This window comes from Schistocerca serialis, chromosome 7, assembly GCF_023864345.2.
Source record: "Schistocerca serialis cubense isolate TAMUIC-IGC-003099 chromosome 7, iqSchSeri2.2, whole genome shotgun sequence".
NCBI classification, from domain to species: domain Eukaryota; kingdom Metazoa; phylum Arthropoda; class Insecta; order Orthoptera; family Acrididae; genus Schistocerca; species Schistocerca serialis.
Window position 1 is genome coordinate 603,656,741 of NC_064644.1, and position 13,613 is coordinate 603,670,353.

General features: G+C 47.1%; 17 non-coding genes across 17 annotated transcripts; all 17 read right to left on the minus strand.

Moving 5' to 3' along the window:
• Positions 1–528: 528 nt before the first annotated feature.
• Positions 529–600, minus strand: Trnat-agu (transfer RNA threonine (anticodon AGU)). The gene has a single exon. It is a non-coding gene; the product is annotated as a tRNA-Thr (tRNA).
• Positions 601–921: 321 nt separating this feature from the next.
• Trnak-cuu (transfer RNA lysine (anticodon CUU)) lies at positions 922–994 on the minus strand. The gene has a single exon. It is a non-coding gene; the product is annotated as a tRNA-Lys (tRNA).
• Positions 995–2,047: 1,053 nt separating this feature from the next.
• Trnat-agu (transfer RNA threonine (anticodon AGU)) lies at positions 2,048–2,119 on the minus strand. The gene has a single exon. It is a non-coding gene; the product is annotated as a tRNA-Thr (tRNA).
• A 321-nt stretch (positions 2,120–2,440) lies between these two features.
• Trnak-cuu (transfer RNA lysine (anticodon CUU)) lies at positions 2,441–2,513 on the minus strand. The gene has a single exon. It is a non-coding gene; the product is annotated as a tRNA-Lys (tRNA).
• A 1,053-nt stretch (positions 2,514–3,566) lies between these two features.
• On the minus strand, positions 3,567–3,638 carry Trnat-agu (transfer RNA threonine (anticodon AGU)). Its single transcript has one exon. It is a non-coding gene; the product is annotated as a tRNA-Thr (tRNA).
• A 321-nt stretch (positions 3,639–3,959) lies between these two features.
• Trnak-cuu (transfer RNA lysine (anticodon CUU)) lies at positions 3,960–4,032 on the minus strand. Its single transcript has one exon. It is a non-coding gene; the product is annotated as a tRNA-Lys (tRNA).
• A 1,053-nt stretch (positions 4,033–5,085) lies between these two features.
• Positions 5,086–5,157, minus strand: Trnat-agu (transfer RNA threonine (anticodon AGU)). Its single transcript has one exon. It is a non-coding gene; the product is annotated as a tRNA-Thr (tRNA).
• Positions 5,158–5,478: 321 nt separating this feature from the next.
• Positions 5,479–5,551, minus strand: Trnak-cuu (transfer RNA lysine (anticodon CUU)). Its single transcript has one exon. It is a non-coding gene; the product is annotated as a tRNA-Lys (tRNA).
• A 1,386-nt stretch (positions 5,552–6,937) lies between these two features.
• Positions 6,938–7,009, minus strand: Trnat-agu (transfer RNA threonine (anticodon AGU)). The gene has a single exon. It is a non-coding gene; the product is annotated as a tRNA-Thr (tRNA).
• A 321-nt stretch (positions 7,010–7,330) lies between these two features.
• On the minus strand, positions 7,331–7,403 carry Trnak-cuu (transfer RNA lysine (anticodon CUU)). The gene has a single exon. It is a non-coding gene; the product is annotated as a tRNA-Lys (tRNA).
• Positions 7,404–8,456: 1,053 nt separating this feature from the next.
• Trnat-agu (transfer RNA threonine (anticodon AGU)) lies at positions 8,457–8,528 on the minus strand. The gene has a single exon. It is a non-coding gene; the product is annotated as a tRNA-Thr (tRNA).
• Positions 8,529–8,849: 321 nt separating this feature from the next.
• On the minus strand, positions 8,850–8,922 carry Trnak-cuu (transfer RNA lysine (anticodon CUU)). Its single transcript has one exon. It is a non-coding gene; the product is annotated as a tRNA-Lys (tRNA).
• Positions 8,923–10,311: 1,389 nt separating this feature from the next.
• On the minus strand, positions 10,312–10,383 carry Trnat-agu (transfer RNA threonine (anticodon AGU)). The gene has a single exon. It is a non-coding gene; the product is annotated as a tRNA-Thr (tRNA).
• Positions 10,384–10,704: 321 nt separating this feature from the next.
• Positions 10,705–10,777, minus strand: Trnak-cuu (transfer RNA lysine (anticodon CUU)). Its single transcript has one exon. It is a non-coding gene; the product is annotated as a tRNA-Lys (tRNA).
• A 1,053-nt stretch (positions 10,778–11,830) lies between these two features.
• On the minus strand, positions 11,831–11,902 carry Trnat-agu (transfer RNA threonine (anticodon AGU)). The gene has a single exon. It is a non-coding gene; the product is annotated as a tRNA-Thr (tRNA).
• Positions 11,903–12,223: 321 nt separating this feature from the next.
• Trnak-cuu (transfer RNA lysine (anticodon CUU)) lies at positions 12,224–12,296 on the minus strand. Its single transcript has one exon. It is a non-coding gene; the product is annotated as a tRNA-Lys (tRNA).
• A 1,053-nt stretch (positions 12,297–13,349) lies between these two features.
• Positions 13,350–13,421, minus strand: Trnat-agu (transfer RNA threonine (anticodon AGU)). The gene has a single exon. It is a non-coding gene; the product is annotated as a tRNA-Thr (tRNA).
• Positions 13,422–13,613: the final 192 nt, after the last annotated feature.

A 13,613-nucleotide genomic window follows, 5' to 3' on the forward strand; every position in this document is an offset into this window, starting at 1 on the left:
CTTACCCACACACACCTCATTTTCGCCATTTGTGCGCTTGCCGGAATGAATTTCCCATCTTTGACGCAATTCTCCATCTCCAATTTCAGTACTAAAAATGCGACGCTACTTCTTGCTGTGTCCCATCGCAAGTTACATTCAAGCCCTTATGACGCTGATCAAACAAGAGGTTGCAAATCAGCTTCAATCGCTTACTGCCATCTCAGTCGGTTGCAGAAGGTACCTCACCATATGTCATACAATGGCGAGTTGCCGCTATTACCAAAGCGGCGGCGGCGCCGACGACGACGACAGCCGCGAGGGTCTCTACCAGGGGTAGAAATTACTTCACAAGAACTAAGTATTTCACGTCGGCATTCTCCAGAGACTGCCAAAAGCAGCAGTTTCTGGTGCCTACTTTAATAGCACCTTTCGCACTTTTCATTTGCGAGAGAATTTCTTAAATACCGCACCCATTCATAATTTTTTTTATTCTTGACCGCTTTTTTCGAAAGGCCTACGGTAGAAGGGGCTGTTACAAAATTCGTTTGCCTCCTGTGAGGATCGAACTCACGACCTCTGGTTTACTAGAACAGCGCTCTGCCACTGAGATAAGGAGGCGCCGCCTAGTGCACTTTTCGGGTACTTTATTCTAATGGAGTAGTGAATCGGAGCCCTTCAGCTGGAAACGCACCGCATTAGCGACCATTATTTGTATTTAGTTAGCACAGCTGCTCCTTTCCTACACATCTCACACGATATCGATGTACACCTAAAATTCCAAAACAACACATTTATTTCATTTCAGAGTTACTTTCAGCTTCAAAAACCATTCCTCTGATATTCATACGAAGCTAGGCATCGTCGTAACCCGTTACGTTTATTACGCAAGGCTCACGAGAGGGGCGCAGGTTGCATGCGCGTAGACACAAAATTTTGCGCCGCCCAGCGTGGGGCTCGAACCCACGACCCTGAGATTAAGAGTCTCATGCTCTACCGACTGAGCTAGCCGGGCTCCACACAACGCGTTACGAGCCATACAATACTTATGGGACCTGCGACCATCTATGGAAGGCCCTTTTCACTACAGCTTGTTTCCTGCTGCCACAAACGAGCTACAATCCTATTCAATGAAAAATTGTCTCCGAAAGGAATCAAATCTACTTGAAATGATACGTGGCTATCAGCACCGTTATTCAACACACATGCTCGACTGTGCGCAGACGCCTGTGGCGTAGCTCTTGGGTCCTGAATCAGACGCAGTAGTTCCAACAAAAACTCTCCTGATCGGCACAGTGCCGAAAATTTCGCTACAGAACCCCCTTGTCTTGCTTGTGCTTCAGGTAGACGCCGGTTTGCAGCCAGGAAGCGGGCAGGAGCAACTTTCAACTAGTTTTGTAGTACTCAAACAACACAGTAAAACAGCATGCATCTTTTGCAGAACTGGAAAAAATCGACCGTGACAGGATTCGAACCTGCAATCTTCGGATCCAAGTCCGACGCCTTATCCATTAGGCCACACGGTCACTGGCGCAATGTGCTTACCCACACACACCTCATTTTCGCCATTTGTGCGCTTGCCGGAATGAATTTCCCATCTTTGACGCAATTCTCCATCTCCAATTTCAGTACTAAAAATGCGACGCTACTTCTTGCTGTGTCCCATCGCAAGTTACATTCAAGCCCTTATGACGCTGATCAAACAAGAGGTTGCAAATCAGCTTCAATCGCTTACTGCCATCTCAGTCGGTTGCAGAAGGTACCTCACCATATGTCATACAATGGCGAGTTGCCGCTATTACCAAAGCGGCGGCGGCGCCGACGACGACGACAGCCGCGAGGGTCTCTACCAGGGGTAGAAATTACTTCACAAGAACTAAGTATTTCACGTCGGCATTCTCCAGAGACTGCCAAAAGCAGCAGTTTCTGGTGCCTACTTTAATAGCACCTTTCGCACTTTTCATTTGCGAGAGAATTTCTTAAATACCGCACCCATTCATAATTTTTTTTATTCTTGACCGCTTTTTTCGAAAGGCCTACGGTAGAAGGGGCTGTTACAAAATTCGTTTGCCTCCTGTGAGGATCGAACTCACGACCTCTGGTTTACTAGAACAGCGCTCTGCCACTGAGATAAGGAGGCGCCGCCTAGTGCACTTTTCGGGTACTTTATTCTAATGGAGTAGTGAATCGGAGCCCTTCAGCTGGAAACGCACCGCATTAGCGACCATTATTTGTATTTAGTTAGCACAGCTGCTCCTTTCCTACACATCTCACACGATATCGATGTACACCTAAAATTCCAAAACAACACATTTATTTCATTTCAGAGTTACTTTCAGCTTCAAAAACCATTCCTCTGATATTCATACGAAGCTAGGCATCGTCGTAACCCGTTACGTTTATTACGCAAGGCTCACGAGAGGGGCGCAGGTTGCATGCGCGTAGACACAAAATTTTGCGCCGCCCAGCGTGGGGCTCGAACCCACGACCCTGAGATTAAGAGTCTCATGCTCTACCGACTGAGCTAGCCGGGCTCCACACAACGTGTTACGAGCCATACAATACTTATGGGACCTGCGACCATCTATGGAAGGCCCTTTTCACTACAGCTTGTTTCCTGCTGCCACAAACGAGCTACAATCCTATTCAATGAAAAATTGTCTCCGAAAGGAATCAAATCTACTTGAAATGATACGTGGCTATCAGCACCGTTATTCAACACACATGCTCGACTGTGCGCAGACGCCTGTGGCGTAGCTCTTGGGTCCTGAATCAGACGCAGTAGTTCCAACAAAAACTCTCCTGATCGGCACAGTGCCGAAAATTTCGCTACAGAACCCCCTTGTCTTGCTTGTGCTTCAGGTAGACGCCGGTTTGCAGCCAGGAAGCGGGCAGGAGCAACTTTCAACTAGTTTTGTAGTACTCAAACAACACAGTAAAACAGCATGCATCTTTTGCAGAACTGGAAAAAATCGACCGTGACAGGATTCGAACCTGCAATTTTCGGATCCAAGTCCGACGCCTTATCCATTAGGCCACACGGTCACTGGCGCAATGTGCTTACCCACACACACCTCATTTTCGCCATTTGTGCGCTTGCCGGAATGAATTTCCCATCTTTGACGCAATTCTCCATCTCCAATTTCAGTACTAAAAATGCGACGCTACTTCTTGCTGTGTCCCATCGCAAGTTACATTCAAGCCCTTATGACGCTGATCAAACAAGAGGTTGCAAATCAGCTTCAATCGCTTACTGCCATCTCAGTCGGTTGCAGAAGGTACCTCACCATATGTCATACAATGGCGAGTTGCCGCTATTACCAAAGCGGCGGCGGCGCCGACGACGACGACAGCCGCGAGGGTCTCTACCAGGGGTAGAAATTACTTCACAAGAACTAAGTATTTCACGTCGGCATTCTCCAGAGACTGCCAAAAGCAGCAGTTTCTGGTGCCTACTTTAATAGCACCTTTCGCACTTTTCATTTGCGAGAGAATTTCTTAAATACCGCACCCATTCATAATTTTTTTTATTCTTGACCGCTTATTTCGAAAGGCCTACGGTAGAAGGGGCTGTTACAAAATTCGTTTGCCTCCTGTGAGGATCGAACTCACGACCTCTGGTTTACTAGAACAGCGCTCTGCCACTGAGATAAGGAGGCGCCGCCTAGTGCACTTTTCGGGTACTTTATTCTAATGGAGTAGTGAATCGGAGCCCTTCAGCTGGAAACGCGCCGCATTAGCGACCATTATTTGTATTTAGTTAGCACAGCTGCTCCTTTCCTACACATCTCACACGATATCGATGTACACCTAAAATTCCAAAAAAACACATTTATTTCATTTCAGAGTTACTTTCAGCTTCAAAAACCATTCCTCTGATATTCATACGAAGCTAGGCATCGTCGTAACCCGTTACGTTTATTACGCAAGGCTCACGAGAGGGGCGCAGGTTGCATGCGCGTAGACACAAAATTTTGCGCCGCCCAGCGTGGGGCTCGAACCCACGACCCTGAGATTAAGAGTCTCATGCTCTACCGACTGAGCTAGCCGGGCTCCACACAACGCGTTACGAGCCATACAATACTTATTGGACCTGCGACCATCTATGGAAGACCCTTTTCACTACAGCTTGTTTCCTGCTGCCACAAACGAGCTACAATCCTATTCAATGAAAAATTGTCTCCGAAAGGAATCAAATCTACTTGAAATGATACGTGGCTATCAGCACCGTTATTCAACACACATGCTCGACTGTGCGCAGACGCCTGTGGCGTAGCTCTTGGGTCCTGAATCAGACGCAGTAGTTCCAACAAAAACTCTCCTGATCGGCACAGTGCCGAAAATTTCGCTACAGAACCCCCTTGTCTTGCTTGTGCTTCAGGTAGACGCCGGTTTGCAGCCAGGAAGCGGGCAGGAGCAACTTTCAACTAGTTTTGTAGTACTCAAACAACACAGTAAAACAGCATGCATCTTTTGCAGAACTGGAAAAAATCGACCGTGACAGGATTCGAACCTGCAATCTTCGGATCCAAGTCCGACGCCTTATCCATTAGGCCACACGGTCACTGGCGCAATGTGCTTACCCACACACACCTCATTTTCGCCATTTGTGCGCTTGCCGGAATGAATTTCCCATCTTTGACGCAATTCTCCATCTCCAATTTCAGTACTAAAAATGCGACGCTACTTCTTGCTGTGTCCCATCGCAAGTTACATTCAAGCCCTTATGACGCTGATCAAACAAGAGGTTGCAAATCAGCTTCAATCGCTTACTGCCATCTCAGTCGGTTGCAGAAGGTACCTCACCATATGTCATACAATGGCGAGTTGCCGCTATTACCAAAGCGGCGGCGGCGCCGACGACGACGACAGCCGCGAGGGTCTCTACCAGGGGTAGAAATTACTTCACAAGAACTAAGTATTTCACGTCGGCATTCTCCAGAGACTGCCAAAAGCAGCAGTTTCTGGTGCCTACTTTAATAGCACCTTTCGCACTTTTCATTTGCGAGAGAATTTCTTAAATACCGCACCCATTCATAATTTTTTTTATTCTTGACCGCTTTTTTCGAAAGGCCTACGGTAGAAGGGGCTGTTACAAAATTCGTTTGCCTCCTGTGAGGATCGAACTCATGACCTCTGGTTTACTAGAACAGCGCTCTGCCACTGAGATAAGGAGGCGCCGCCTAGTGCACTTTTCGGGTACTTTATTCTAATGGAGTAGTGAATCGGAGCCCTTCAGCTGGAAACGCACCGCATTAGCGACCATTATTTGTATTTAGTTAGCACAGCTGCTCCTTTCCTACACATCTCACACGATATCGATGTACACCTAAAATTCCAAAAAAACACATTTATTTCATTTCAGAGTTACTTTCAGCTTCAAAAACCATTCCTCTGATATTCATACGAAGCTAGGCATCGTCGTAACCCGTTACGTTTATTACGCAAGGCTCACGAGAGGGGCGCAGGTTGCATGCGCGTAGACACAAAATTTTGCGCCGCCCAGCGTGGGGCTCGAACCCACGACCCTGAGATTAAGAGTCTCATGCTCTACCGACTGAGCTAGCCGGGCTCCACACAACGCGTTACGAGCCATACAATACTTATGGGACCTGCGACCATCTATGGAAGACCCTTTTCACTACAGCTTGTTTCCTGCTGCCACAAACGAGCTACAATCCTATTCAATGAAAAATTGTCTCCGAAAGGAATCAAATCTACTTGAAATGATACGTGGCTATCAGCACCGTTATTCAACACACATGCTCGACTGTGCGCAGACGCCTGTGGCGTAGCTCTTGGGTCCTGAATCAGACGCAGTAGTTCCAACAAAAACTCTCCTGATCGGCACAGTGCCGAAAATTTCGCTACAGAACCCCCTTGTCTTGCTTGTGCTTCAGGTAGACGCCGGTTTGCAGCCAGGAAGCGGGCAGGAGCAACTTTCAACTAGTTTTGTAGTACTCAAACAACACAGTAAAACAGCATGCATCTTTTGCAGAACTGGAAAAAATCGACCGTGACAGGATTCGAACCTGCAATCTTCGGATCCAAGTCCGACGCCTTATCCATTAGGCCACACGGTCACTGGCGCAATGTGCTTACCCACACACACCTCATTTTCGCCATTTGTGCGCTTGCCGGAATGAATTTCCCATCTTTGACGCAATTCTCCATCTCCAATTTCAGTACTAAAAATGCGACGCTACTTCTTGCTGTGTCCCATCGCAAGTTACATTCAAGCCCTTATGACGCTGATCAAACAAGAGGTTGCAAATCAGCTTCAATCGCTTACTGCCATCTCAGTCGGTTGCAGAAGGTACCTCACCATATGTCATACAATGGCGAGTTGCCGCTATTACCAAAGCGGCGGCGGCGCCGACGACGACGACAGCCGCGAGGGTCTCTACCAGGGGTAGAAATTACTTCACAAGAACTAAGTATTTCACGTCGGCATTCTCCAGAGACTGCCAAAAGCAGCAGTTTTTTTTTTTTTTTTTTTTTTTTTTTTTTTTTTTTCTTTATTGTAATATACACCCCATACAAGGTGGGCTGGCAGCGGAACAGTGTACTCCGCTCTTCAGCCATAAGCAGTACAAGAAAACAGAAAGGGAGACAGACAAGTAACAGAATGGCGGTTAAAAAACAGGAGATACAATAGTTAAAAAACATGAAGCCGTTCACACTTGACGAAACAAACAAGAAAAACCGTCGGCACTGGGCACAAACACTGACGAGGTAGATGACACACGTGAACGAAGGAGCGTGGACGGCGAAAAACACTGAGGCACAGACACGACGGCACAAAAGCAGCAGTTTCTGGTGCCTACTTTAATAGCACCTTTCGCACTTTTCATTTGCGAGAGAATTTCTTAAATACCGCACACATTCATAATTTTTTTTATTCTTGACCGCTTTTTTCGAAAGGCCTACGGTAGAAGGGGCTGTTACAAAATTCGTTTGCCTCCTGTGAGGATCGAACTCACGACCTCTGGTTTACTAGAACAGCGCTCTGCCACTGAGATAAGGAGGCGCCGCCTAGTGCACTTTTCTGGTACTTTATTCTAATGGAGTAGTGAATCGGAGCCCTTCAGCTGGAAACGCACCGCATTAGCGACCATTATTTGTATTTAGTTAGCACAGCTGCTCCTTTCCTACACATCTCACACGATATCGATGTACACCTAAAATTCCAAAACAACACATTTATTTCATTTCAGAGTTACTTTCAGCTTCAAAAACCATTCCTCTGATATTCATACGAAGCTAGGCATCGTCGTAACCCGTTACGTTTATTACGCAAGGCTCACGAGAGGGGCGCAGGTTGCATGCGCGTAGACACAAAATTTTGCGCCGCCCAGCGTGGGGCTCGAACCCACGACCCTGAGATTAAGAGTCTCATGCTCTACCGACTGAGCTAGCCGGGCTCCACACAACGCGTTACGAGCCATACAATACTTATGGGACCTGCGACCATCTATGGAAGGCCCTTTTCACTACAGCTTGTTTCCTGCTGCCACAAACGAGCTACAATCCTATTCAATGAAAAATTGTCTCCGAAAGGAATCAAATCTACTTGAAATGATACGTGGCTATCAGCACCGTTATTCAACACACATGCTCGACTGTGCGCAGACGCCTGTGGCGTAGCTCTTGGGTCCTGAATCAGACGCAGTAGTTCCAACAAAATCTCTCCTGATCGGCACAGTGCCGAAAATTTCGCTACAGAACCCCCTTGTCTTGCTTGTGCTTCAGGTAGACGCCGGTTTGCAGCCAGGAAGCGGGCAGGAGCAACTTTCAACTAGTTTTGTAGTACTCAAACAACACAGTAAAACAGCATGCATCTTTTGCAGAACTGGAAAAAGTCGACCGTGACAGGATTCGAACCTGCAATCTTCGGATCCAAGTCCGACGCCTTATCCATTAGGCCACACGGTCACTGGCGCAATGTGCTTACCCACACACACCTCATTTTCGCCATTTGTGCGCTTGCCGGAATGAATTTCCCATCTTTGACGCAATTCTCCATCTCCAATTTCAGTACTAAAAATGCGACGCTACTTCTTGCTGTGTCCCATCGCAAGTTACATTCAAGCCCTTATGACGCTGATCAAACAAGAGGTTGCAAATCAGCTTCAATCGCTTACTGCCATCTCAGTCGGTTGCAGAAGGTACCTCACCATATGTCATACAATGGCGAGTTGCCGCTATTACCAAAGCGGCGGCGGCGCCGACGACGACGACAGCCGCGAGGGTCTCTACCAGGGGTAGAAATTACTTCACAAGAACTAAGTATTTCACGTCGGCATTCTCCAGAGACTGCCAAAAGCAGCAGTTTCTGGTGCCTACTTTAATAGCACCTTTCGCACTTTTCATTTGCGAGAGAATTTCTTAAATACCGCACCCATTCATAATTTTTTTTATTCTTGACCGCTTTTTTCGAAAGGCCTACGGTAGAAGGGGCTGTTACAAAATTCGTTTGCCTCCTGTGAGGATCGAACTCACGACCTCTGGTTTACTAGAACAGCGCTCTGCCACTGAGATAAGGAGGCGCCGCCTAGTGCACTTTTCGGGTACTTTATTCTAATGGAGTAGTGAATCGGAGCCCTTCAGCTGGAAACGCACCGCATTAGCGACCATTATTTGTATTTAGTTAGCACAGCTGCTCCTTTCCTACACATCTCACACGATATCGATGTACACCTAAAATTCCAAAAAAACACATTTATTTCATTTCAGAGTTACTTTCAGCTTCAAAAACCATTCCTCTGATATTCATACGAAGCTAGGCATCGTCGTAACCCGTTACGTTTATTACGCAAGGCTCACGAGAGGGGCGCAGGTTGCATGCGCGTAGACACAAAATTTTGCGCCGCCCAGCGTGGGGCTCGAACCCACGACCCTGAGATTAAGAGTCTCATGCTCTACCGACTGAGCTAGCCGGGCTCCACACAACGCGTTACGAGCCATACAATATTTATGGGACCTGCGACCATCTATGGAAGACCCTTTTCACTACAGCTTGTTTCCTGCTGCCACAAACGAGCTACAATCCTATTCAATGAAAAATTGTCTCCGAAAGGAATCAAATCTACTTGAAATGATACGTGGCTATCAGCACCGTTATTCAACACACATGCTCGACTGTGCGCAGACGCCTGTGGCGTAGCTCTTGGGTCCTGAATCAGACGCAGTAGTTCCAACAAAAACTCTCCTGATCGGCACAGTGCCGAAAATTTCGCTACAGAACCCCCTTGTCTTGCTTGTGCTTCAGGTAGACGCCGGTTTGCAGCCAGGAAGCGGGCAGGAGCAACTTTCAACTAGTTTTGTAGTACTCAAACAACACAGTAAAACAGCATGCATCTTTTGCAGAACTGGAAAAAATCGACCGTGACAGGATTCGAACCTGCAATCTTCGGATCCAAGTCCGACGCCTTATCCATTAGGCCACACGGTCACTGGCGCAATGTGCTTACCCACACACACCTCATTTTCGCCATTTGTGCGCTTGCCGGAATGAATTTCCCATCTTTGACGCAATTCTCCATCTCCAATTTCAGTACTAAAAATGCGACGCTACTTCTTGCTGTGTCCCATCGCAAGTTACATTCAAGCCCTTATGACGCTGATCAAACAAGAGGTTGCAAATCAGCTTCAATCGCTTACTGCCATCTCAGTCGGTTGCAGAAGGTACCTCACCATATGTCATACAATGGCGAGTTGCCGCTATTACCAAAGCGGCGGCGGCGCCGACGACGACGACAGCCGCGAGGGTCTCTACCAGGGGTAGAAATTACTTCACAAGAACTAAGTATTTCACGTCGGCATTCTCCAGAGACTGCCAAAAGCAGCAGTTTTTTTTTTTTTTTTTTTTTTTTTTTTTTTTTTTTTTTCTTTATTGTAATATACACCCCATACAAGGTGGGCTGGCAGCGGAACAGTGTACTCCGCTCTTCAGCCATAAGCAGTACAAGAAAACAGAAAGGGAGACAGACAAGTAACAGAATGGCGGTTAAAAAACAGGAGATACAATAGTTAAAAAACATGAAGCCGTTCACACTTGACGAAACAAACAAGAAAAACCGTCGGCACTGGGCACAAACACTGACGAGGTAGATGACACACGTGAACGAAGGAGCGTGGACGGCGAAAAACACTGAGGCACAGACACGACGGCACAAAAGCAGCAGTTTCTGGTGCCTACTTTAATAGCACCTTTCGCACTTTTCATTTGCGAGAGAATTTCTTAAATACCGCACACATTCATAATTTTTTTTATTCTTGACCACTTTTTTCGAAAGGCCTACGGTAGAAGGGGCTGTTACAAAATTCGTTTGCCTCCTGTGAGGATCGAACTCACGACCTCTGGTTTACTAGAACAGCGCTCTGCCACTGAGATAAGGAGGCGCCGCCTAGTGCACTTTTCTGGTACTTTATTCTAATGGAGTAGTGAATCGGAGCCCTTCAGCTGGAAACGCACCGCATTAGCGACCATTATTTGTATTTAGTTAGCACAGCTGCTCCTTTCCTACACATCTCACACGATATCGATGTACACCTAAAATTCCAAAACAACACATTTATTTCATTTCAGAGTTACTTTCAGCTTCAAAAACCATTCCTCTGATATTCATACGAAGCTAGGCATCGTCGTAACCCGTTACGTTTATTACGCAAGGCTCACGAGAGGGGCGCAGGTTGCATGCGCGTAGACACAAAATTTTGCGCCGCCCAGCGTGGGGCTCGAACCCACGACCCTGAGATTAAGAGTCTCATGCTCTACCGACTGAGCTAGCCGGGCTCCACACAACGCGTTACGAGCCATACAATACTTATGGGACCTGCGACCATCTATGGAAGGCCCTTTTCACTACAGCTTGTTTCCTGCTGCCACAAACGAGCTACAATCCTATTCAATGAAAAATTGTCTCCGAAAGGAATCAAATCTACTTGAAATGATACGTGGCTATCAGCACCGTTATTCAACACACATGCTCGACTGTGCGCAGACGCCTGTGGCGTAGCTCTTGGGTCCTGAATCAGACGCAGTAGTTCCAACAAAATCTCTCCTGATCGGCACAGTGCCGAAAATTTCGCTACAGAACCCCCTTGTCTTGCTTGTGCTTCAGGTAGACGCCGGTTTGCAGCCAGGAAGCGGGCAGGAGCAACTTTCAACTAGTTTTGTAGTACTCAAACAACACAGTAAAACAGCATGCATCTTTTGCAGAACTGGAAAAAATCGACCGTGACAGGATTCGAACCTGCAATCTTCGGATCCAAGTCCGACGCCTTATCCATTAGGCCACACGGTCACTGGCGCAATGTGCTTACCCACACACACCTCATTTTCGCCATTTGTGCGCTTGCCGGAATGAATTTCCCATCTTTGACGCAATTCTCCATCTCCAATTTCAGTACTAAAAATGCGACGCTACTTCTTGCTGTGTCCCATCGCAAGTTACATTCAAGCCCTTATGACGCTGATCAAACAAGAGGTTGCAAATCAGCTTCAATCGCTTACTGCCATCTCAGTCGGTTGCAGAAGGTACCTCACCATATGTCATACAATGGCGAGTTGCCGCTATTACCAAAGCGGCGGCGGCGCCGACGACGACGACAGCCGCGAGGGTCTCTACCAGGGGTAGAAATTACTTCACAAGAACTAAGTATTTCACGTCGGCATTCTCCAGAGACTGCCAAAAGCAGCAGTTTCTGGTGCCTACTTTAATAGCACCTTTCGCACTTTTCATTTGCGAGAGAATTTCTTAAATACCGCACCCATTCATAATTTTTTTTATTCTTGACCGCTTTTTTCGAAAGGCCTACGGTAGAAGGGGCTGTTACAAAATTCGTTTGCCTCCTGTGAGGATCGAACTCACGACCTCTGGTTTACTAGAACAGCGCTCTGCCACTGAGATAAGGAGGCGCCGCCTAGTGCACTTTTCGGGTACTTTATTCTAATGGAGTAGTGAATCGGAGCCCTTCAGCTGGAAACGCACCGCATTAGCGACCATTATTTGTATTTAGTTAGCACAGCTGCTCCTTTCCTACACATCTCACACGATATCGATGTACACCTAAAATTCCAAAAAAACACATTTATTTCATTTCAGAGTTACTTTCAGCTTCAAAAACCATTCCTCTGATATTCATACGAAGCTAGGCATCGTCGTAACCCGTTACGTTTATTACGCAAGGCTCACGAGAGGGGCGCAGGTTGCATGCGCGTAGACACAAAATTTTGCGCCGCCCAGCGTGGGGCTCGAACCCACGACCCTGAGATTAAGAGTCTCATGCTCTACCGACTGAGCTAGCCGGGCTCCACACAACGCGTTACGAGCCATACAATACTTATTGGACCTGCGACCATCTATGGAAGACCCTTTTCACTACAGCTTGTTTCCTGCTGCCACAAACGAGCTACAATCCTATTCAATGAAAAATTGTCTCCGAAAGGAATCAAATCTACTTGAAATGATACGTGGCTATCAGCACCGTTATTCAACACTCATGCTCGACTGTGCGCAGACGCCTGTGGCGTAGCTCTTGGGTCCTGAATCAGACGCAGTAGTTCCAACAAAAACTCTCCTGATCGGCACAGTGCCGAAAATTTCGCTACAGAACCCCCTTGTCTTGCTTGTGCTTCAGGTAGACGCCGGTTTGCAGCCAGGAAGCGGGCAGGAGCAACTTTCAACTAGTTTTGTAGTACTCAAACAACACAGTAAAACAGCATGCATCTTTTGCAGAACTGGAAAAAATCGACCGTGACAGGATTCGAACCTGCAATCTTCGGATCCAAGTCCGACGCCTTATCCATTAGGCCACACGGTCACTGGCGCAATGTGCTTACCCACACACACCTCATTTTCGCCATTTGTGCGCTTGCCGGAATGAATTTCCCATCTTTGACGCAATTCTCCATCTCCAATTTCAGTACTAAAAATGCGACGCTACTTCTTGCTGTGTCCCATCGCAAGTTACATTCAAGCCCTTATGACGCTGATCAAACAAGAGGTTGCAAATCAGCTTCAATCGCTTACTGCCATCTCAGTCGGTTGCAGAAGGTACCTCACCATATGTCATACAATGGCGAGTTGCCGCTATTACCAAAGCGGCGGCGGCGCCGACGACGACGACAGCCGCGAGGGTCTCTACCAGGGGTAGAAATTACTTCACAAGAACTAAGTATTTCACGTCGGCATTCTCCAGAGACTGCCAAAAGCAGCAGTTTCTGGTGCCTACTTTAATAGCACCTTTCGCACTTTTCATTTGCGAGAGAATTTCTTAAATACCGCACCCATTCATAATTTTTTTTATTCTTGACCGCTTTTTTCGAAAGGCCTACGGTAGAAGGGGCTGTTACAAAATTCGTTTGCCTCCTGTGAGGATCGAACTCACGACCTCTGGTTTACTAGAACAGCGCTCTGCCACTGAGATAAGGAGGCGCCGCCTAGTGCACTTTTCGGGTACTTTATTCTAATGGAGTAGTGAATCGGAGCCCTTCAGCTGGAAACGCACCGCATTAGCGACCATTATTTGTATTTAGTTAGCACAGCTGCTCCTTTCCTACACATCTCACACGATATCGATGTACACCTAAAATTCCAAAAAAACACATTTATTTCATTTCAGAGTTA